The following is a 22,971-nucleotide window of genomic DNA, read 5'->3' as shown; positions in this document are numbered from 1 at the left end:
TACAAGTGAACAAGTTGTGTTCACATGCTTGAGAACAGGGGAAGGAAGCTAGCCATGATCTGTGTTAAAACAAAGCTGTAGCAGTTTGCTGTGTGCACAATATATTAGGAAATTGTTCCTCAAAGATCATTAGATTAATAGATTTAAGGCCATAAGAGGCTATTATGATCATCTAGTCTGACCTCCTGTGTAACATTAGCCACAGAACTTCATCCAGTTATCCCTGTCTCGTACCTAAAGAATATTCTAAAACATTGAGCCTAAAGCACAACCTTGTATTGAGACTGAAGTATACCTTCCTGCAAGTCTTGATTTGAAGGCATCAAGAGATGGAGAATTTACTGCTTCCCTTGGTAGTTTGACCCAAAAGGTTAATCACCCTCACTGTTAAAAAAATTGAGCCTTATTTCTAATTTGAATTTGTCTGGCTTTAACTTGTTATACCTTTCTCCACTCTTAGTTTCTTCCAATAATTTGATAAGTAAACATGGACATTTTGGGTGACATTATCAAAATCACCAAAGTAAGTGAGGAATACAAGTCTCCCATAGAGCTGGTGGGAAAATAGTTAGTCTTCCATTAAAATTTTTGAAAGAAACAAAACGTATTTTTTCTCAAAAATTTTCCTTGGGAAAGATTTTTTTTTTTTGGTTTTCAATTTAGAAAATAATGAAAAGTTTTCCATGATAAATTTTATTTGACTGAATTTTTTTTTTTGACAAGCTCAACTAAGGTGCTTTTTGAAAATCCCGCCCTTACTGCTTGAAAGAACATACTGTTCTGCTTGGTGTATAGGTAATGAGGATAAGAGTACTGGAAATATGCCATTGTTATTGTGTGACATCACTGGATTGTTGTCTTGCTTTGAATATTCCTAACAGGCCAAATTATGAAGTCCTTACTCAATTTTTATTTAGTCTTTACTGAGGAAACACTCTACCATCTTCAGCTGAAGAACTGAAATTCCGTAACCATGGGCCCCAGGATTTAGCCCTAGACATATAAAGGATATCTAGCATATCTCTTATGTGCCCTTGTATTGCATATGCTGCTAAATAAATCCTAACCAGATGATTTTGGTCACTTAACTGAAATTTCTAGACAAACTGTTTATATTTACCATAGTAAAGGATTATTAACTAATGCTCATGTGGCTTTCTAGTTTTGGAAAGAAATACCAGCATGCCTGCAACCTGAGACAGACCCAACGCGTAATGAATCTATCAGACAAGACTCATGGGAGAAAAATCAAAGTTCCTGTATGCTAAGATGTAGCTGGACCTATTACAAAAGAACAGTCCAGATATTATAAATTGGATTTTGGATTTTTTTTTCTTATCTCTTCTTTCACCACATGCAATTTCAGGGAATAAATCAAGTCTTGGGGGTTAGTTAATAGCCGTTACAAGAAAGAAAAATGAATCTGAGAATATTTCCTTAATTCCTTAAATTCAGAATAAAAGGCTTAGCTGCCATTTTTCTATCTTAAAATGAACTGCTGTTTTTTTTCTTTTTACTTGGGAAAAGGAGGATTCATCTTTCCAAACACCTGGAAGAGCTGTGGGGCCCCCCATCTCCCCTTCTCCAAAGCCATCTACTCTAACAATCATTTTTCCACACAAGGAGGATTGTACTGGCATGCCTCTACTGCACTTTAATTGGAAGGAGGCATTGTTGCTGAGTGACACCCCATACAACTTACCTCCAAGACTAAGCATGCTCACAGTACTTTTCCATGCAGAGATGCATTATGAGATAAAATGTTAGGAATCAAACATCTGTTAGAATTCATTGTAGGAGAGCACTGAGCTGAATTTCTATCTCTTGGGGTGTCCACTGTCCTTTACTGCTACCATTACAGAACCATAGCCAGTTGATATAATAAATACTAGGTTTGGCGACTGCCTCTAGACTCTGGCTCCCCAGGCCAGTGAGGTTCAGGTGCACAATGGGCACGACTCACTTGGACTGCAGGGAGGGGTAAAGGAGGGAATCATCTACAGCCAATTATTAAAGAATAAAACAGCCACTGATACCCTCCTTAAAAAGAGACATGCTCTCTCAAACCAAGCAGCAACTGTTGCCATTTTCAAAGTGAAAAGGATATCCCACTACAACAAGGAGCCAAGGACATGTTCATTTCTAATTCAGTTAGGAATGGGCAAAGTGATTCAAATAAAGTTAGAATCTTCCTGAAACTTACTCATCCTCTCTTCTGCAGCAGTGAAGCCAGGGTCTTCTGGTTTCATTGCTACTGCTCTTTGCCCTCATTCTGGGGCTGAGACACCCCAAAATCCACTGTGACAATAGAGTTCATTCATTTTTCCATGACTCAGAATGAAGTAAAGTCAGCAGTGAAACGAAGTCTGCTCATCACCCAAAAGAAGCTCATGTTGGATGTGGGGGGTGCGGAGTTACCAGCCAGACTCCAAAAAAGCTGCAGGAGGAAGAGCAGGGCCAGCCAGGAGAGAGCTTGCAAGCTACCCCATTCTCCCCACATCCTTGAAGACACTTAAAGGTAAGCTGTGAGCATGGAGTTGTGGGGTGGGGGGCGGCTCTGGAGAAATACACTGGTTTTGTTAGGCAGTGAGTGAGCTTCACTGCAATTCATTCTGGTTTCATTTGGAACTCCTACAAATGTGAAAATTCAAGTGAAGCCCTGTGACCACGTGACCCTGCAATGCAAACCTGCCAATGGTAATAGCAAGATGGTAATAGCTCATCTTAAGTGATCACTCTCCTTACAATTTGTATTTTTTCATGGTCTGTGTGTATATAAATCTCCTCACTGTATTTTCCACTTTATGCATCCGATGAAGTGAGCTGTAGCTCACGAAAGCTTATGCTCAAATTAATTGGTTAGTCTCTAAGGTGCCACAAGTCCTCCTTTTCTTTCTGCCAAGTATTATTCACTATCAGACGTGGTCAAAAAATGAAAACATATTTTCCTGAAAAAAACACACAATTCTAAAGTTGTCATTTCAAAGTGTTTAAAATGGACCTGATTTTCATTATTTCACCATTTTTTTTAGATTTTTGCAGTCAAAAACCTTATAAAAATTGACTTTTACTGAAAGAGTATTTGGTGAAAGGAAACTCTGGATAATGTTTTGATAAAAATCCTGAAAAGGACATGAAATAATTTCACAAAAAGTGATTAATTTGCACACAAAAGAAGGTGATTAAGAAGACCCCTTTTGTTATAAAAATTGCCACATGCTCAGTTCACCAGAACCTTGTAAATTACAACTAGGAGTTTTTACTAAGTCCTGCTTCGATAACCGTAGACTTTCTGCCACCAGCGGTAGATTTCTTGATCAGCATTTTCCTGTTCAAACAGGAAGGGTTTTTGATTGAAACTTTTCAACTTGACCATTCAATTTGGAAAACTAACTCAGCTCTCAAATGTATGATTCAGCCAGTTCCTTGGGTCTCATATTATAAATGGGGTCATGCCACTGGTTAGTCCTTTGTCAATTTATGGTTCTTTTTTCCTTAGGGCTAGTTTTAGAGACAAGGACCACATGTGAACTTGAATAATGCTATACAACATAAAATGCCATTTAGAAACAATGGAGAGGATTATTTTTTATTCTAAACGTGACAAAACTAGTAAAAACAGCAAGGTTAATTTGACTGATAAAGTCAATTTTATCAGAAATATATACAGATTAAAAGGTTTTTAACTATATTCAAATGAATTGAATGGTTTCCTGAAGCTCTTTTAATCAAACCCAAGTGTAATGCAGGAGTTGCTTCTTGTATTCTGGTAGGTCACCCTGGATGTCTTGCTCTGTCTTTTCCATTTCATCAAAAATGAAAGGTTACGGAACAGTTTTGTAGGTACAAACCTCACATACAGCATCAGGGTTAGAAGCCAGAAATCTTTGGAGCCAAAGCCACAGGCCTCCCTGGAGCTAATGGAGAATCTGTGTTAACTATAGTAGTATTACGTCTTACACATCGTGTATGGCAGCAACTAGAGGCTGGCAGAGTCAGGCACATATGAGGAGGTGTGATGGTACTCACATAAATTTTGTGACTATTACACAGTTAGTCAGAAATAAGCACAAGTATATTTGTGCTTGAACAAACACACAAAGGGTCAAATTCCCAGTTGCACACTCATTCATATACAAACCCAGACATATGCATGTGCAAAGAAGACAGATGTTGGCACAGCACAGATGTCTATTTGCAGATGTAAATATGTGGGTCTGGAGGTGCAGTTGCAGAAATAAGGCACAATAGGATGTGTATACATTTGCAGGTGCATTCTTTGAGCCTATGGCTGAGAGTTTGGCCCTGAGAATATAAACAAGTTTTGGAAGTGAATTTGTATAGTTTTTTCATTATCAGTTATCAAACTTTAAATGCCAATAATACCCGTGTCACCTGCCTATAAAACATGATATACAATATACATAGGAGGAAAATCATTTCTCATTATATTGTCATTTATATCAAAAGGTTAAAAAAAAAAGTTTAGCTCATTTTATTTTAAAACTAAATCAGAGGATAGCTCGAAAGATTTTTTTCATACCATTTTATTTGACATGGTACAAATAAGAATGTCATGGTTTTCTTAACAGCTTGTTGTATATGCCATGTACCCAGAAAGTAAATATATAGTTATTTATTTCCTCTAAATTAGAACATCCTAAATTATTTCTTCTAAAGTAGAACCGACACAACTTTTACACAATTTTTTTTTTAGTAATTTAGATAATGAACCAGATCCTTAGCTGACACAAATCAGCATAGCCCCGCTAACTTAGGTGCCATCACTGTGCTTTATACCAGCTGGGGATCTGACCCAGTAGCTTTAAAATTCATTTCCAGGTAATCTGCAGCAACATCTCATTAAAGTATAAACCTTTTGAAGTGTACCTAGTACCAATACACAGATCCACAAATAATGATTCAAAAATAAAGAACACGTTCCTGTCTTGTACCGAACCACATGAAACTGAACTAATGTATGTCGATTAAAAAATTATCTTGTACACGTTTGGGTCATAACTCAGTTACAAATACATGCTTTGTCAATAAAACAAATGTTAATGTTGTGAAATAAATACTTTTTTCTAGATTGGGGATAAGGAAGGTTAATTTGATTAGTTAGTTTTAAAATGATTCCTGGAAAATCCTCCTTATTCAAACCTTGTACATATTTAAGTCACCATTATGGGAACTAAAGGGTTGAATTAACATTTCTGCTGTTCCAAGTATATTATATTTAAGGTACTTAAGCTTAGCAGCTGAAAAAAAGACTTCTGATAGCTAACTATCCTTTTATATTTAATATCTCCACTTGTAGTACTGGCTCCATAATCAGCGTTTCATGACAGAACTTAACAAAATCTGACTGAAAACAATTCAGTTTAAGGTTTTAATTTTAAAGTATTACAAAGAAGTTCAGGCAAGTGGCTTAAAGCAGCAATGGGGACTCTCCCTCATTTTATAGGGACTCTTCTCTCTCTCTAATTTTGTGGCCCAGTTAAGTGTAGGTGCAAATGATGACATTGCCCGGACTGTATAATAGTAATGTTAGATGTCATAATGGTTATTTATTATGACAATTTTGTGTGCAAATTTTTTTAAAAGTGTCCCAAAGTTAGTGGGCTCCATGTGGCCAGACCTCCTTGTCTTTGCGTTTAAAATGTATTCCTCAGTAGTGATACAAATTATTTACCTCACCACCACAAAATAATTTTTAAAAATAGTCCATATGGCAAGTCAGTCTGAAGTTACTAAAAGTTATGAATATGAAAAATTATTATTGCAGAGTGATTGCAAAGTACCATGAGGCATTTCATGGTACCTCCAACTCAATAAATAATTCAAGTTCCTAGTATATATGTTTTATGTGTGGAAAATAACTAATTTATTCTCATTTTTATGAGATCAAATTGTAAATGGTATTAAATATATACAGTTGGGTGAACACTGTAACCTAGATTTTAAACTGCTTGAATTTTGGAGGAGTGTGATTTGAATCCCTGCATCAGAATCCATCTGTGTGACATGAGTTGCAAGTTGGATCAAAAATCACAAGGGGCTTCTTTTTCTGTACAAGTTTCTAACAGACAAAATCTTTTAAGAATAGCTCAATAAATTTCAGCACCCTTTAATCTAAACCTGAACAATGGCCCTGATTTAGCTCCAAACAGAAACCAAAGCCTTGGCCTAACTAAGCCCCAATTCTACTCTTGTTTACCCCAGTGTACATGGGAACATAGCAATTTAAAGACTGGAATCAGACTCAGATATTTATTCCAATATTCTGTATCTTACTATGGCCAGCACCAGATTCTTCAGAGGAATGTACGAAAACTCTGCAGTAGGCAGATGTGGGATGATCTGCTTCCTGGTCTCTAATACTTAAAGACTGACTATATTTTTTATAAATAATTATGATAACTTTGGATATTCTTGGTTTCCATATAAAATATCCAATTCTCTTTTGAAGTGTAAATCAGCAGGAACTCCACTGCGTTATATTGATTTTAAAAAACTATGTAAAAACCAGGCCCACAGTTGCCCTGGCCCATCACCAATATAGAATCATAGAATATTAGGGTTGGAAGAGACCTGAGGAGGTCATCTAGTCCAATCCCCTGCTCAAAGCAGGACCAATACCAACTAAATCATCCCAGCCAGGGCTTTGTCAAGCTGGGCCTTAAAAACCTCTAAGGATGGAGATTCCACCACCTCCCTAGGTAACCCATTCCAGTGCTTCACCACCTCCTAGTGAAATAGTGGTTCCTACTATCCAGCCTAGACCTCCCCCACTGCAACTTGAGACCATTGCTGCTTGTTCTGTCCTCTGCCACCACTGAGAACAGTCTAGCTCCATCCTCTTTGGAACCCCCCTTCAGGTAGTTGAAGGCTGCTATCAAATCCCCCCTCACTCTTCTCTTCTGCAGACTAAATAACCCCAGTTCCCTCAGCCTTTTCTTGTAAGTCATGTGCCCCAGCCTCATTTTTGTTGCCCTCCACTGGACTCTCTCCAATTTGTCCACATCCCTTCTGTAGTGGGTGGATGCAAAACTGGATGCAATACTCCAGGTGTGGCCTCACCAGTGCTGAATAGAGGGGAATAATCACTTCCCTCAATCTGCTGGCAATGTTCCTACTAATACAGCCCAATATGCCGTTGGCCTTCTTGGCAATAAGGGCACACTGCTGACTCATATCCAGCTTCTCGTCCACTGTAATCCCCAGGTCCTTTTCTGCAGAACTGCTGCTTAGGCAGTCGGTTCCCAGTCTGTAGCAGTGCATGGGATTCTTCCTTCCTAAGTGCAGGACTCTGCACTTGTCCTTGTTGAACCTCATCAGATTTCTTTTGGCGCAATCCTCCAATTTGTCTAGGTCGCTCCAGCATATCTACCTCTCCCCCCAGCTTAGTGTCATCTGCGAACTTGCTGAGGGTGCAATTCATCCCATCATCCAGACCATTAATAAATATGTTGAACAAAACCAGCCCCAGGACCGACCCCTGGGGCACTCCGCTTGATACCGGCTGCCAACTAGACATCAACCCGTTGAGCCCGACAATCTGGCCAGCTTTCTATCCACCTTACAGTCCATTCGTCCAATCCATACTTCTTTAACTTGCTGGCAAGAATACTGTGGGAAACCGTATCAAAAGCTTTGCTAAAGTCAAGGAATAACACATCCCCTGCTTTCCCCATATCCACAGAGCCAGTTATCTCATGATAGAAGGCAATCAGATTGGTCAGGCATGACTTGCCCTTGTTGAATCCATGTTGACTGTTCCTGATCACCTTCCTCTACTCCAAGTGCTTCAGAATGGATTCCTTGAGGACCTGCTCCATGATTTTGCCGGGGACTGAAGTGAGGCTGACCGGTCGGTAGTTCCCCGGGTTCTCTTTCTTCCCTTTTTTAAATATGGGCACTATATTTGCCTTTTTCCAATCATCCGGGACCTCCCCCTATCGCCATGGATTTTCAAAGATAATGGCCAATGGCTCTGCAATCACATCAACCAATTCCCTCAGCACCCTTGGATGCATTAGATCAGGACCCATGGACTTGTGCTCATCCAGCTTTTCTAAATAGTCCTTAACCTGTTTTTCACCACTGAGGGCTGCTCACCTCCTCCCCATACTGTGCTCCCCAGTGCAGCAGTCTGGGAGCTGACCTTGTCTGTGAAGACCGAGGCAAAAAAAGCATTGAGTACTTCAGCTTTTTCCACATCATCTATCACTAGGTTGCCTCTCCCATTCATTAAGGGTCCCACACTTTCCCTGACCACCTTCTTGTTGCTAACATACCTGTAGAAACCCTTCTTGTTACCCTTCACATCCCTTGCTAGCTGCAACTCCAATTGTGCCTTGGCCTTCCTGATTACACCCCTGCATGCTCTAGCAATATCTTTATACTCCTCCCTAGTCATCTGTCCAAATTTCCATTTCTTGTAAGCTTCCTTTTTGAGTTTAAGCTCACGAAAGATTTCACTGTTAAGCCAAGCTCGTCGCCTGCCATATTTGCTATTCTTTCTGCACATCGGGATGGTTTGTTCCTGCACCCTCAATAAGGCTTCTTTAAAATACAGCCAGCTCTCCTGGTCTCCTTTCCCCCTCATATTAGCCTCCCAGGGGATCCTGCCCATCAGTTCCTGAAGGGAGTCTAAGTCTGCTTTTCTGAAGTCCAGGGTCCGTATTTTGCTACTCTCCTTTCTTCCTTTTGTCAGGATCCTGAACTCAACCATCTCATGGTCACTGCTGCCTAGGTTGCCACCCACTTCTATTTCCCCTACCAATTCTTCCCTGTTTGTAAGCAACAGGTCAAGAAGAGCTCTGCCCCTAGCTGGTTCCTCTAGCACTTGTATCAGGAAGTCATCCCCAACACTCTCCAAAAACTTCCTGGATTGTCTGTGCATTGCTGTATTGCTCTCCCAGCAGATGCCAGGGTAATTGAGGTCCCCCATTAGAACCAGGGTCTGTGATCTGGAAACTTCAGTTAGTTGTCTGAATGTAATATATTCCCGGGTCTTTTTGCTAGCAGGAAATGGATAAAAATAAACCTGTTCCTTTGACGAGATCACATCACTAACCAGGTTTTGTAGGATGCTAGATGAATATATATGGTGCTTTCTTTGAATAACTGTTATGCCAAGACAAACTATTCTCCATAAAGCAAGTGCAATAGGAGACATCATTGGTGTTGAGAGTCCTTCTGGTGAAGAGACCAGAGCTTTTTTCCAATCCCAACCAACATAACTTTTCACCTTCCTCTGCAGCATGGGGCTCGGGTCACTTGCTGAAGGATTCTCTGCACCTTGAAGTCTTTAAACCATGATTTGAGGACTTCAATAGCTCAGACATAGGTTAGGGGTTTATTACAGGAGTGGGTGGGTGAGATTCTGTGGCTTGCGTTGTGCAGGAGGTCAGACTAGATGGTCATAATGGTCCCTTCTGACCCTAAAGTCTATGAGTCTAAGTCATTAAAAATACTTATGACAAATGACAGCCTAAATTCTTTGGCCAGATCATCCAAGCCATTCCTCCCAATGAATCAAATCTGCTCTCAGCATGTTCCAGTACTGGCATGATCCAATCAATTGCTCCCCTTGCGGGCCAATGCCATTTTATCCAGGCTGTACAATCCTGTTTTGGTTCCAGGCTGCAGGAAATGAAGTAGAGTTTGTTTCATTTCTTTTACCAGCTGAAATGCTTTTAGCTCTTTTCAGTTGTGTTATTATGTTCAAAACAATAATACATTTAAAGCCTAATCTAATGCCACCTTAAACCTGAGTTTATCACAGCCTGCCAAAAAGTGCCTCTCTTAATTTGATACAATACACTGATGTGTTGCACCTTTGGGTATCTGTTTCACTCCCTTAATGGTGGATGTAATTCAAAGGGTATTATACAAAGTAATAGCCATCCCCATGTGGGGCCGCTGGACAAGCACATCTGGATGAATAATGAATATCATGTAGTCAAAGCTAATTAACTGCTCCATATTCATCATCATCCTGACATTGCAAAGTTGCTTCGCCTCCTCTTCTCCTCTCAACAGTTTTCCTCTTTGCTGTCTGCCATTTCTGCTTCCCCCTATTGGTGCCCAGAGACGTGCAATATTGAAAGAAAAGCATGCACTGCTCAGGGCTGGTGCTGTTAACAGTGATCTGGGACCAATCTAAAGCCCATTGAAGTCAATGGGAGAATGTGTTTGTTTGCATTTTCTGTCCTGTTTTCTTCCAAACTTTACACATTGTGGGCCTAGTTTGGAGATCAGGCTCAGGCAAAACTGTCATTGTCTTCAGAACATGGCTCTAGAGCAGATGGCTACTTGGCTCATTCTGGGGCCAGGTGGCCTGGGATCAGGGAACTGTAACTGGCTCAACGCAACTCCTCACCCACACACACACACACACACATACTGCATCTGAGCTCAGGCAGGATGGAGAATCTAACAGCCTCCCCATTCCAAATGTAGGCCTAGGCAAACCAGTGGAGAGGTAGCATTCTAACTGACAGCTGGCACCGTCTGTCTTCCAACAGCAGGGCATTAATAACCATTAAAACAATATGAAGTTCTGACATGATGTTAGTGATGTTAACCCTTGTCAATCCTGTATTGGTACCTGTGGACAACTATTTTTAAATGTTTTTCGTAAAATATGTTTTTGAAAGCACCCACAGAATTAAACATGGCACTGGATGTTCAAAGTAGATCTAATTTTTCACAGTTTAGGACCAACCCCACTCTAAGCCATAGTTACTTTATGTCAAGCAGCTGCTAAATTTATTGGCAACGGAGTCCTTTTTAACTGAACTTTTGTAAAAAGTCACACCTTGTACAGCATTAGGAAACTGCGGGGATTAAACTAGATTTTGGAAACTCACAGTACTTTTGGAGAAATGACATACTATGTGCTAGTTACTCTAAGAACTGGTGTTTTGTAGCAAAACTGACCTGGCATTTAGGAGTAAGGAACCCAGACAATTTTTTTCTTAATTGAGATTAGGAGTCAGAACATGGTGAATTTAAAAAAAAAAAAAGTGGTACACTAACCAAGCCGTACCCACAATCCTACAGTATCTAGATATTTCTGCTGAAATAGCCACCAATGAGATAACTAACAATACTGTCAATGTAGATGCCATCGTTAAGTTTCAGAGTCAACATATATTAAGCTGAATAGAGAGTGGTCACACCTCCCATGGCTATTGATTCTATTTGTATTTACAGATTCGGAAAGATAACATTACACTGGGTCATATTCAGAAGGTTGCCTTTGCCTTTTTTAGGCTTTTTAGGCTGTTCAAAGCTGCCAAGAGTATTTGAATTCCCAAGGCCAATTCAACCTAATGGGAATTGGGTGTCCACATTCCCCATGCTGCTTTGAAAATCTCAGCCTTACTTTAAAGAAAGCTTCAATTCTATAGAACCTGTTGGAACCATCTGATCAACGGGTGGTACTGAGTACTGGCTTAGTCCAGCCCTTGGTTTAGACTCTTGTTTAAAAATTGTTGTACTTATGATGAGCAGGGAGTGGAAATGTAAAGACAATGGATATATAGTAGAAGCAAAGAGGCTGTGTTGCATTCATGTAGCAAGGAAAGAAATCATGCAACTGTGCTTCCCCCTGGGATTTGACCTCCCTAAAAAATAAAAAAAAAATAGCCCAAAGAATATTTAATGGGCTGTATCCCTTAGATTGAAAGTGTCACAAAAGGATACAGAAGGCCTGATTCATTATCACCCTACACTCCCTTTGCACAGTTAGGCTGGTCCCAAATGGGATATTAGGCAGGAATAAAGCCCTCCACTCCAACTCCAGTGACTAGCACAAGCAAAGGATATCTGTTCAGCGTGGCAGAGCTGGCTCTGTGCCAACTCCAAACAAGTCCCCTTTGCAGGGAGTATTCTAGGCTGGGTATAGGGAGAGCATTGGCGTGACAAGAATTGATGGGACCCACATAATTCTGCAGCCCTACAATGGCCCATAGAAGCCGTTGAGGGAGGGGTACCATTTAGAGTAGCCTTGAGGGCTGACCTAGCCTATGCCAGGTACTGGACCAGCCCCCAGCAGCCCCAGCGTATGGGAGGCAAAAGCTGCAACCCTTTTGTCACTCTGTCAACAGCTGCACAGGGAGGAATCTGGCCCCAAACCCTTTGTATAAAAGGATGGTACTAGTGTTGACAGTGATTCCGAAAAGCAGATCTACACAGGTTTATTCCTGCTCTTGTACGAGAAAGAAAGGGGCTGACCTTCATTTTCCGTGCAGATCGTGCCGGTGGGTTTCTTTCTCCACAAAACTTCCCACTTTGAGCCAGCAAAAGGGCAAAGCACACAGCAGCTTTGTGACTATTGGCCCCAACACAATTTACCATTTACAAACTAATCCTCCTTAGCTGGAGAGCGCAAGGCCTGCTAAAGCTCTAATGTCCACTTCTCTGATTCTTCATTGTCCGCACTGACAGAGAGAAGCTGAAGACCTAATCAGTGTGTAATTTAATCGGTGTCCGGGCTGTGTCCCAGTACAATGCTTTGCTTGTAGTGCCACGGGTTAAGTCAGCCAGCTACTGTTATGCTCCAGAGCAGGTGTGAAGAATGTCACTCGGTGTAATTATGTGTTACCACTTTGTCAAGTTCCATTTCTGACACGGCTTTTACTCACCACTTAATGATTGTTTTTCCAAGTGGCAGCAAGCTAATTGTAGGCAATACAGTAAAGGGCACCTTTAATATTTTTGGTACTGGACTGGGAATTCCTCGTAGCCTAACAAGGATCTTAGACAAAGTAGAAGACTCTCTGGTGCAGATCCCTAAAAACACGTGCAGCTGCTACAGAGTCCTGCATTTCCTACCTTCAGACTAGTAAGTAATAACATGTGAGCTGATATTCCAAAAACGCTTCTCTCTTTTGTTCCTCCCCAGAGAGTGTATTTGTCATTTCCCCACTCATTTTGACCAGGGATAAAAGTGCCTATGTAATTTAGGCACCAAAGTCCCATTTTCAAACATGTCTTAGATACTTAGGGACAGATTCTCAAAGATTTGTAGATGCATAAAGACGCAGATAGGTGTGTGGTGTCACTTCCAAGTGTCTAACTGTATGAAAGAGAGGCATGGTCTAGAAGCCTGGACACAGGTATGGGAGCCAAGAATTCCTGAGCTCCAATCTGGACTCTGACACAGATTCCCTCAAAGGCCTTGAGCAATTCATTCTCTTAGTTTCCCTACCTCAGTTTCCCTATTTATAATATTATCATCAATACCAATAATAATGCTGTTGTGCTTGGAGGCCAAGGCTGCATTGTCCACTGTACAGACTCATAAAGGGACAGTCCTTGCCTCAAAAATCTTATACTCCAAATATAAGATTATGGACAACAGGTAGAACAAACAAAATGGAGAAAACGTTTGTCTACCCTCAAAGGGGGTGCTGTGGCCTTGCTGGTATATGATATTATCTGAGATTAATACATTTCTATGTAATCCTACATAAAGAATATGGTGACTGACTCTAGTCCTTTGTCACCAGACCCTAGATCTTGTGACTGGGGCAAGGAAAGAAAGTCCAGGTTCTTACCAACTGCATGTCAGCTCTCATTACAAAAAAAAACTACTGTATTTGTTACAGAAGGTATGAACTGAGTTAGGATACTTGGGATGTTTAATATGGCTTATTTAGTATGGAATAGAAGCTGCTCATTTCATCCATGCTTGCCTGCTGTCAGCACTGACGGCCAACGTCCAAACATAGTCAGACAGTGGTTTACATGGCAGGGGTCGTAAGACATTCTTGCATCCTGAATCAGGATTTAGCAGCACTGTGTGCCAAGCCTGAAAGGCACGCAGAGCATTTGCAACTTGGCACCTGTGGAAATCCTATTTCCTGATGAATAGAGGCCTTCAATATTAGTGTTTTTCTCCTTGATTCAGGCTGGGCCATGCTGTAATGAAATATGGCCCAAATAATCACCTCTTACAATCATCTGCCGTCAGGACACTGGGAAAAGTCCTTGCTCAGCATTTCTTCAGTCCTTACAGAGGCTTCAAAGGGAATTGGCTTGAGTAAGAACTGAGTATACACAGAACAAAAAAAAAATGTAAGGACCTCAGGATTTAGCTCTAAGAACTTGAAGTGTGTGAGGGTTTTGTGGTGGAAACTGACAGAACAGCCTGGCTCTTGGCAATGTGATGGAAGCATCAGAAGCAACAAGGTTTGGATACCATCTGGATGGGCCATGAAGAGGTCAGAGCGGGTTAGGAGAGAGACGTTTCAGTAGCGTGAAGAGGGTAGAAGCCAAATCGCAGGGGATCCAGGGTGGCCTGGAAGGGAAGGGAGGAATAGAAGAGGAAATAGGGGAGCTGGCTGTACCCTAGAATGGAGTGTAGTGGAAGGCCCCCTCCCCTGCATGCCAGGGTGTTCAAGGAGGGACAGGAAGCCTTCCAGAGGAAGCCTCCTAATGCTCTCCAGAGATCTGTGCAGCTCTGCACTGCCCCTTACTCTCGGCTGTGCCTCGCAGGCATACTCTGCACAGTATGACTGCCTCTATTTATATTTTCTTCTAGCATTCATTTCCACAAGGAGATGCTAAAATATTGTGTTCTATTCTGTGTGCTGGGTTCCCAAATCTGAATTCCTCTGCATACCCTTGTCTCCTCTCGCAGGCTGGGCTGACTAGTGAGCTAACCAAAAGACAGCTAATATGATGTACTCTTTTCAGGGTCTTCCTCCCTCCTATTGGTCATAACAATGTGCATTCAAACAGCTGTTCGGGCCTGTACGAAGCACCTGCTGCGGTGAGCAGCAGCTGGGGTTCAGTTTGGGTCCAAAGGGTTGGGGCCAAGCAGACTGACTGCATGTGCATTAATCCAGCACCATTGCCACCTCCACCAACAACAGGTGCCTCTTTGAACAGAGGAGGTACAAATATCTGGGGAGAATGATAGCTTTATAAAGGACACTATGGGCCAGATCCTTATCTGGTGTGAATCAACACAGGGCAATTGACTTCCAGGAAGCTATTTACACCAGCTGAGTATCCAGTCCACTCGCTTTCCTTGGTTTTCCATTTTCACAAGAGATTGTGGGGAGGTTTTGTTTGCTTGTTTTTTCCCTCCTTGTTCTTTTTTCTCTTTTTACTCTGAGTTGGTCTTTTTTTCTAAACCTTTTTTTTCTTAAACTTTCTACCCTTTTCTTTAGAATAACTGGCTCAGAGTCATGGGCTATACATGCCACATTGTCAGCTCCTCCTTCCCACCAACTAAATTCTCTTACTGTTGCCCCCTTTCCTCATCCCTCATAGGATGTCCCCCACAATTCCACCAGGTGTGCCCTGATGCACAAATCAGAATGGTGTGGTAATCGGATATGGGAGCAAAGAATTTCTCATTCTGAAACATTCTATAATCCCGCACAGTTGATGTCCCTTGAGGTATGTCTCTTGAAGAGAAATTATTCTAGACAATTCAGGGATTTGCTTTGGATATTCTATCTAGGGATATATCATCTCTGGATATTTTCAATATCTAGTGAAGCCCCCCAGGTTTTGTTTGCTTGTTTGTTTTGTCTGTATTTTTTTAATCCTGCTAGTTATTGGCCCCACTGGTACTTTGAGTTCCACAGTCTATCTAATTCCACAGATTTGATCCAAGACCCTCCACTTATACTATTTTCCACTTCAATACAAGTGGCTACCAGAATATCAGAGCCTGGAACTAGCTAGGTACTTATATGGCCGTCAGCACTGCCGTGTCTGAACGCCTAGCCTAGCTCAAACAGATTTCATTGTTTAGAATCTGTTCAGAGCACTAGTCTCAAAGATGAATGTTCAGAATCTTGTCTACACTGCATGTCTACACTGCAAAGAAAAACCTGTGGTGCCAAATGTCAGAGCCCGGGTCAATTGACTTGGGGCTAAAAATAGTGTAGATGTTCCTGCTCTGAGTGGCTCCAGCCTGAGTGGGAATATCTGTGCTATTTTTAACCCTGCAGCCGGAGCCCAGGAACCTGAATCAGGTGACCTGGTTCTGAGACTTGGTGCCACTGTTTATTCTTTGCTGTCTAGACAGAGCCACAGCTGTAGCATATGTGGGTAACAGAGTTGCTCTTTTAGCTTAGTCAGTAGAGACTCATGGTTTTATATCCACAGGTCCCAGACTCAATCCCTGCTGCTAATGACCCTCTAGGGACGTGGTATTACACCATGTATCCTATACGCTTTACACACCTGTTAATTAGGGGCTTGATCCAAAATCCATTGAAGTCAACAGGAGTCTTCCCATTCACTTCAATGGACTTTGGGTCGGGCCCTAGCTCCTTTTCTTCTCCCATCCCCTGTATCTCTCAGCAGACTCAGATTTTTGTGTTTAAATAAAGCAAATTTAGTGATCATGGAAAGTATCAGATTATCAGCACTGGAAACGACACCTGTGCAACAGGCACAGCAAAAAAACAGAAGCAGGATAAAAACCCCTAGTTATCTGCCTCACCCTGCTTTTAGAGGGATCACTTCTAAGGGTGAGAAAGTGGGTAATTCAGTCTTCATGCCCATTTAATTTCTTGTCTTGCTACCATGACCTCTAGCAAAGGTGCCAAATGTGGTGGTGGCTGCAATGCCATGGACACCTGTCCTCCCAGAAGCGGACTGAGGTGACAACTCGTTTCACATACACCACTTACCTGCTGCCAGATGCCCACAACAGATCTGTACTGGATTCAGATTTAATTACAAAGAGCTGAAAGGGTGCATTGGCCGGATTCACTGCCCTGCTCTTCTCCCTTTGCACAACGCACAGGCACAGAACTGATATAGCCAGCTCCTACACTTACACCCCCAATGTAAGGGAGAGAGTGTACACTGTGCCCCAGCTATCCCTAGCTGGTGGATGGCCCTTTGAGGACTATTACCAGCTGGTGTAAGTTAAAGCAGCTCCCAGACTGTTTTAATATCCACTAAGATGGGGATTAAAGTGGAGACAAATGGAGAATCAGGAAGCCATAACCAGCTTTCCAATGACCCAAAACTTATTTTCTCTGCTGCAGCAATCTCAGCCACAACAGCAAATCTCACCCCAAATTCCAGTACCAATGTCCTCAGCCATCCAGCGCTTCATCATTTCCTTAATGATTACGTGTAACCTAGCTTTGCTTACAATCATTCAGAAAGCTTCTCTTTTTAAGAATGTATCTCCACTGAGCTATAAAACTCTCAGAGGAAAAGGCAGGAAAGCAAACCAAAGAGTTTTGCACTAGTGAAGTTTGCAGCCAAATTACCACAATGGGAAATTGCTATGGACCACTATTTTAACATGAGAGCCATAGAAAGCATTGATGTTTTTACATACAGGTACATACATTCAGCAATTGTATTGTATTTGTTTTCCCATTATACTGAGTCATCAAGCATTTTATTTACTAAACACTGTGGCATGTACTAGGAAGTCCTGATGCCTTACCAGAGGGGGTCAGAGAACCGAAGAACGAATTTGGCACAAGAATGTTGCATAACTGTATTCTCTAAAAATACAGAGCTCAATTTTACAGAATGAATGAGGAATTCAAGCAAATAGCAATCATGATGAAGCAGTACAGAGTGCATTAGCAGCCTTCTCAGCTGACGAAACCCAAGGATTCTTCAAATTCATAAATACAACTGTTGGGAGATTGTCCTCAGCTTCTCTAGAGTTCTGGATTCCAGTTGAAGCTCTGACTGTAATGCTGACCACCGCGCTAAGCTGGGAATCAGAGCAGCAAGTGGCATTTTGCAGATGTTCAGAGAAGGCCAAATTGTTTAGTCATGCACCTGTTGTGCCCACAAACCGCCAAATTTGTGCAAATGCACATCAGGAGGATTGCAAGCCCAATTACGAGTTTGCAGTTATCCAGTTTGTGCCCAAATGAAGGATTAAGTTGTGACTTGGACTACACGTCCACTCCTTTCCTCTCCTGAGTGGGCTACCTTGACTTTGGGTGTGCCTGCCAATGCAACTGAACTCAGAGAGAGCATTAGATTACTGTTCTTAGTTAGCAAGGGGGAAGCAGGGAGAGAACTGTGAGTCACTTGGGTGTCTCTGAGGCAAAATATCTGTTGAGGCAGTGAAGCTTATTTTTATTAAACATTTATATTGAGGTAGCACGTGTAGGCCACGACCAGTTTGGGCTCCATTTTGACAGCTATACAAGCAAATCATAAAATGCAGCCCTTAGCCTTGAGTCCTTATGCACTGCCCTTTGCTCAGGGCTACGCTCTGGCACTTTCTCAAGGTGCCCAAAACCTCAGGTGACTGTGTAACCCCACTGCTAAACTGGGTGACAACTCTCTCTCGCCTCAGACAAACTTCTCAGGACACTGCCAGCCCTTACTTTGCCTTACAGGTAGCACTTGGTGCACTCCAGTTCCTGAGCCACCAGAAAGAGCATTCCCCTGAAACACCCATCCCTGTAACTGGACACTCACAGAAATTACCAAGTCTACTATCTCCATGTACACACAAGCTTGTTTGATTCAACTAAGCACTGAGATCTACCTATGATAAAATAAAGAGATATTTATTAACAAAAACAGAGTTTTAAGTGATACTAAATAAGGCTAGTGAAAACAGAATTGGTTACAAATAAAACAAAAGCATAACTTGCTTCAGAGAAACTAAACATAACTTTAGCAAGCTACACTTCTTCGGCTAAAGCAGTTTTCTCACCCTCAAAGTTTTTGTGTAGAGCTTGCTAATTTGCAGTCAAATCAGGATTCAGACTCCCCTATGCCCTGCCCGAGGTCTCCTCAGTAAATGGATAACGAAATGGACTTTTGCATCTTCTTATATTTCCTGAACTTTATTGTCTTTGTTTCCAGAGTCAAGATGAACTGGCTTTTCCTGTTGACTTCCGTGCAAATGCAGCTCTCGTATTTGGCTCCACAATGCTCAATTTACATTAGAAACTACCTTCCATCCTCTCTGGGAGAAAACTGATTTCTCCCTTTGGTTACAGGCATTAAAGCATAATATCAGTGAGTATCCATAACTCCTCATATAGTATTAATACATATATTTCACAATGATATTAATGAGCAGTGTGTTACTGACTTCCATTTGCTATCTTACAAGGCACTAAATGCTGTCATACTATTTGTCTACAATGTGTTAGGTGCTGTGAGTTGGTCAGGCCTGATAAGAGTTGCTTCTACATGGCAGTGAACCTATTGCCAGGTGGCAATGAGGGACTCTTGGAGTCCCATATGCCTACAGGCACAATCTAGCCCCAAGGGTTCTATGAGAGCAACAAGTGCGTGTGCATTGTTTGCAGGTGCACCTGTTGTACGCACAGTTGAAAGTCTGGTCTGTGAAGTGCAGTACTCTGATTTGGAAGACAACATAAAGACAACAGAGCAAAAATTGCTGAACAGAATTCTTCCTACTACTGCCAGTCGACATGCACACTTCCTGCAAACCAGCTGTGTCTGAGTTATTCAACCTTTTTTTTCCTTCTTCTTCTCCTCTTCTGCCTCCTCTCCAGGTGGACTTTTGGTATGCAAGGTTTAAACCAGAGAGCAAACTGCTCTGAGCCATTTGTATTGCAAACACTCAGCTAGGCCACTTTTGAGTTATAAGAATGTTAACAACTGGAACTAGTGGTTTAAAATGCTTTTATTATTGCACTCAACTCCAAGAGGCCTTTCAAAAAAATGGTGTGGACAAACTGCTTTTGCTGTTTTGAGGGGAAAATGCAAAAGATCAAGGAGATTTGCAAAGGCACAAATGACAGTGAGATGCCTTTGCGAGTCTCCCCCAAGATACTACATGTTAAAAATGGGTTTCTCACACACAGATTGGGTGGAGTAGTTTCAAAATAGGGTGGCCATGATAAAAGCCCCACAGCACAGCCACAACTGGCCCAGGTCAGCTGGCTCAGGCTGGGGGGTCTAAAAATTGCTGTGTAGAAGTTGAGGCTCAGGCTGGAGCCCAAGCTCTGGGACCCTCCACCCTTCCAGGATCCTAGAGCTCAAGCTCCAGCCCGAGCCTCGACTTCTGTACAGCAAGTTTTTCAGCCTCAGAGCCCGAGCCCTGTGAGCCTGAGTCTGCTGACCTGGGCCAGCCACGGGTTTTTCATCCTCATGTAGACATAGTCTTAGAATAAAATACAGGTGGATATCTAGCTAATCTCCCAACTCTACTATCAACAGGCACTGTATGCAAGGCCTCCAGCAAAATATTTCCCAAGTACTTAATAAGCATCTAAATACACATATGTTCCGCAGGCTTCTCCATGTGATAGTGGTGTACATGCTGCTGTCTCAGACAGAAAGGATCTTAGCTTTTTAGGATTTAGAGCTAGATGCTTTTTAGACTAGGTCAATAATTTGAAAATTAAAAAGTAAAGTATTATACAGTACCACTATGTGTGGTGAAATGTAATAAACATTGTCCCAGTGCCAACAGTACAGTATCTGACAACTTCCCAACAGACATGAGGCCAAAGTCTGCTCTCAATTGTACCTTGCAATGTCACTGAAATCAATGGAATGTAGAGGAGCAAAATTTGGCCCATGGTTACACTAGAAGTAATCAAAGTCATGGCAGTGATTCTGTTTCAGACTGGGCAAAGTGTCTCAGAGGTCTTTAATTGGAACTTACAACTAGTGTTCACCTTCAGAGCCTCTGTCTTTAAAGCATATTGAAGTAACTTGGTTATCAGAACTTTACAGTGTATTGCTCTCACTCTATATAATCGCAGTACATGGTGGATTTGGGATTCACTATACCTGAACTTTAAAGAATAATGCACTACAAAAGATGGATTGCGAGAAATGTTTTGAACAGAAAGCAAAAATGGTGGGCCCGTCTCTGTTTGGCTTTACACTAGTTTAAAGGCCCCAGCCCCTGAGATCCCCAAGAATCACTCACAGGCCACAGGTCCTCAGGCCCTTGTGCAATCACCAGCATACATGTGCAAAAGCCTGTGCAGGCAGGGAGGGAGGCACTGCCTCCCAAGGACAGATTCTCAAAGATTTGTAGATGCCTCCCAAGGAGATGCATATGCATCAGCCTCGGGAGAGGTGAGTGAGAGTACTGAGGACCTCATAAAAGAACTGGTTGTGGGGGACAACCTTGGTTTGAGTGATCATGAGCTAATTCAGTTTAAACTAAATGGAAGGATAAACAAAAATAGATCTGCAACTAGGACCCTTGATATCCAAAGGGCAAACTTTAAAAAATTAAGGGACTTAGGGAAGTGGACTGAACTGAAGAACTCAAGGATCCATATGTGGAGGAGGCTTGGAATTACTTTAAGTCAAAGTTGCAGAAACTATCTGAAGCCTGCATCCTAAGCAAGGGGAAAAAATCGGAGGGAAGGGTTGCAGACCAAGCATCTCAAACATGTGATTAAGAGAAATCAGAAAGCCTACAAGGAATGGAAGATGGGATGGATCAGCAAGGAAAGCTACCTCTTGGAGGTCAGAAAGTGTAAGGATAAAGTGAGAACTGCCAAAAGCCAAGCAAAGTTGGATGTTGCAAAGGGAATTAAAATGAATAGTAAAAGGTTCTATAACCATATAAATGAAAAGAAAACAAGGAAAGAAGAAGTGGAATTGCTAAACACTGAGGATGAGGTGGAGATTAAAGATAATCTAGACACGGCCCCACACCGAAACAAATACTTTGCCTCGGTTTTTAAAAAGGACAATGAAGAATTTAGGACAATAGAAGAACATGTTTATGTAGTCTTGAGTCTCATTACTTACAAGGACAACGTATGCTGTGGGCACGCAAAAAAATCAATGACCACCAGGGAATAGAAGAAATTCTAACATCCTCTAGAAAAGGAGATGGAAATAAGGTAAATTAAACTTTTGAAGAGTAAATGGAGACCTTCAGTAACAGATCTGTGCCTAATTTCAGAGGAGGACTGGGAAAAGTTAAGATATTTTGTATGCCATCATAAAGAAATGTAGAGCTTCTAAACATACTTAAGTAAGGGCTACTTGTCTGTGTGCACCCGCACAATCAATCAGCCCTTAGTTTCAACAAATTTCAGTCCAAAAGTTGGGGCACAAACCAGCTTCCATTGATCCAATGAGAGTAAAGGCACTGGTTTCAAAAGCATCAGGATCTAACATAAAGAAGCCATCATCATTTTCTTTAACATTGCTAACACATACTGATGTTTGCAGCATTACAAACACACGGTAACTTTTTTGAACTTTTTGCATTTCCCAAAAGTTTAGATGACACAACAGAAAAATATTTCTCAGTAGGTTCCACTTGAAGCCTTAGTCACACCGGTCTCATCATCTCATTGTCATACCATATTTTGTTGATGACCACTTTTACTTTAAAGAGGACTGAAATTCTTTCCTTATGTTTTTCTAGTCATTAATCCCCTCAAATTCCAAGGTGCTTTTCACGTCACAAGTCATATAATGTAATCAGTCAAAGAAACAATTTAGAAGTGTAGTCTGTTAATTTATCCTGTGCTGCACAAAGGAAAGCAAACACAGAGAGAATGGGGCAAGAATAGTGCATGTGTAACGCCGACAGACCCCAATCCTCGGTGGGTAGGATTGAACCGGGGATCTCTGGAGCTAGTGCATGAGCCTCTACTGCATGAACTAAAAGCCAACAGGCTGTTAGCTAAGGCTGTAGAGCAGACTCATTTTATCGCTCTCTAAGTGGTCTTGGTGCCACTAGATGGGACAGAACACCACACCCAGAAAGTGTGTGGGTTACACATGCACACCTTTTGAGTACATATTAGCTTCTGACCGTAGGTGCTGGAACTAGGGTTGCTGGGGGTGTCACCTGTGACATAGTGGGGATTTTCTCTTGTTATGGTGTATGTGAGTCTTACTGTTTTGCATGAATGCTGTGTGTGCCTTAGTTTCCCTGTGTATTGCACCCAAGTCTGGATGGTGGGAATAAGGGTGTGTGACTTTTGCGGGGGCTGCTCCAGCTGCCTGCATGGATGCTATGGCCTCCCCTTC

This window comes from Natator depressus, chromosome 6 (genome assembly GCF_965152275.1).
Source record: "Natator depressus isolate rNatDep1 chromosome 6, rNatDep2.hap1, whole genome shotgun sequence".
NCBI lineage: Eukaryota > Metazoa > Chordata > Testudines > Cheloniidae > Natator > Natator depressus.
The sequence above is the reverse complement of the archived record's forward strand: the minus strand, read 5'-3'. Positions refer to the sequence as shown.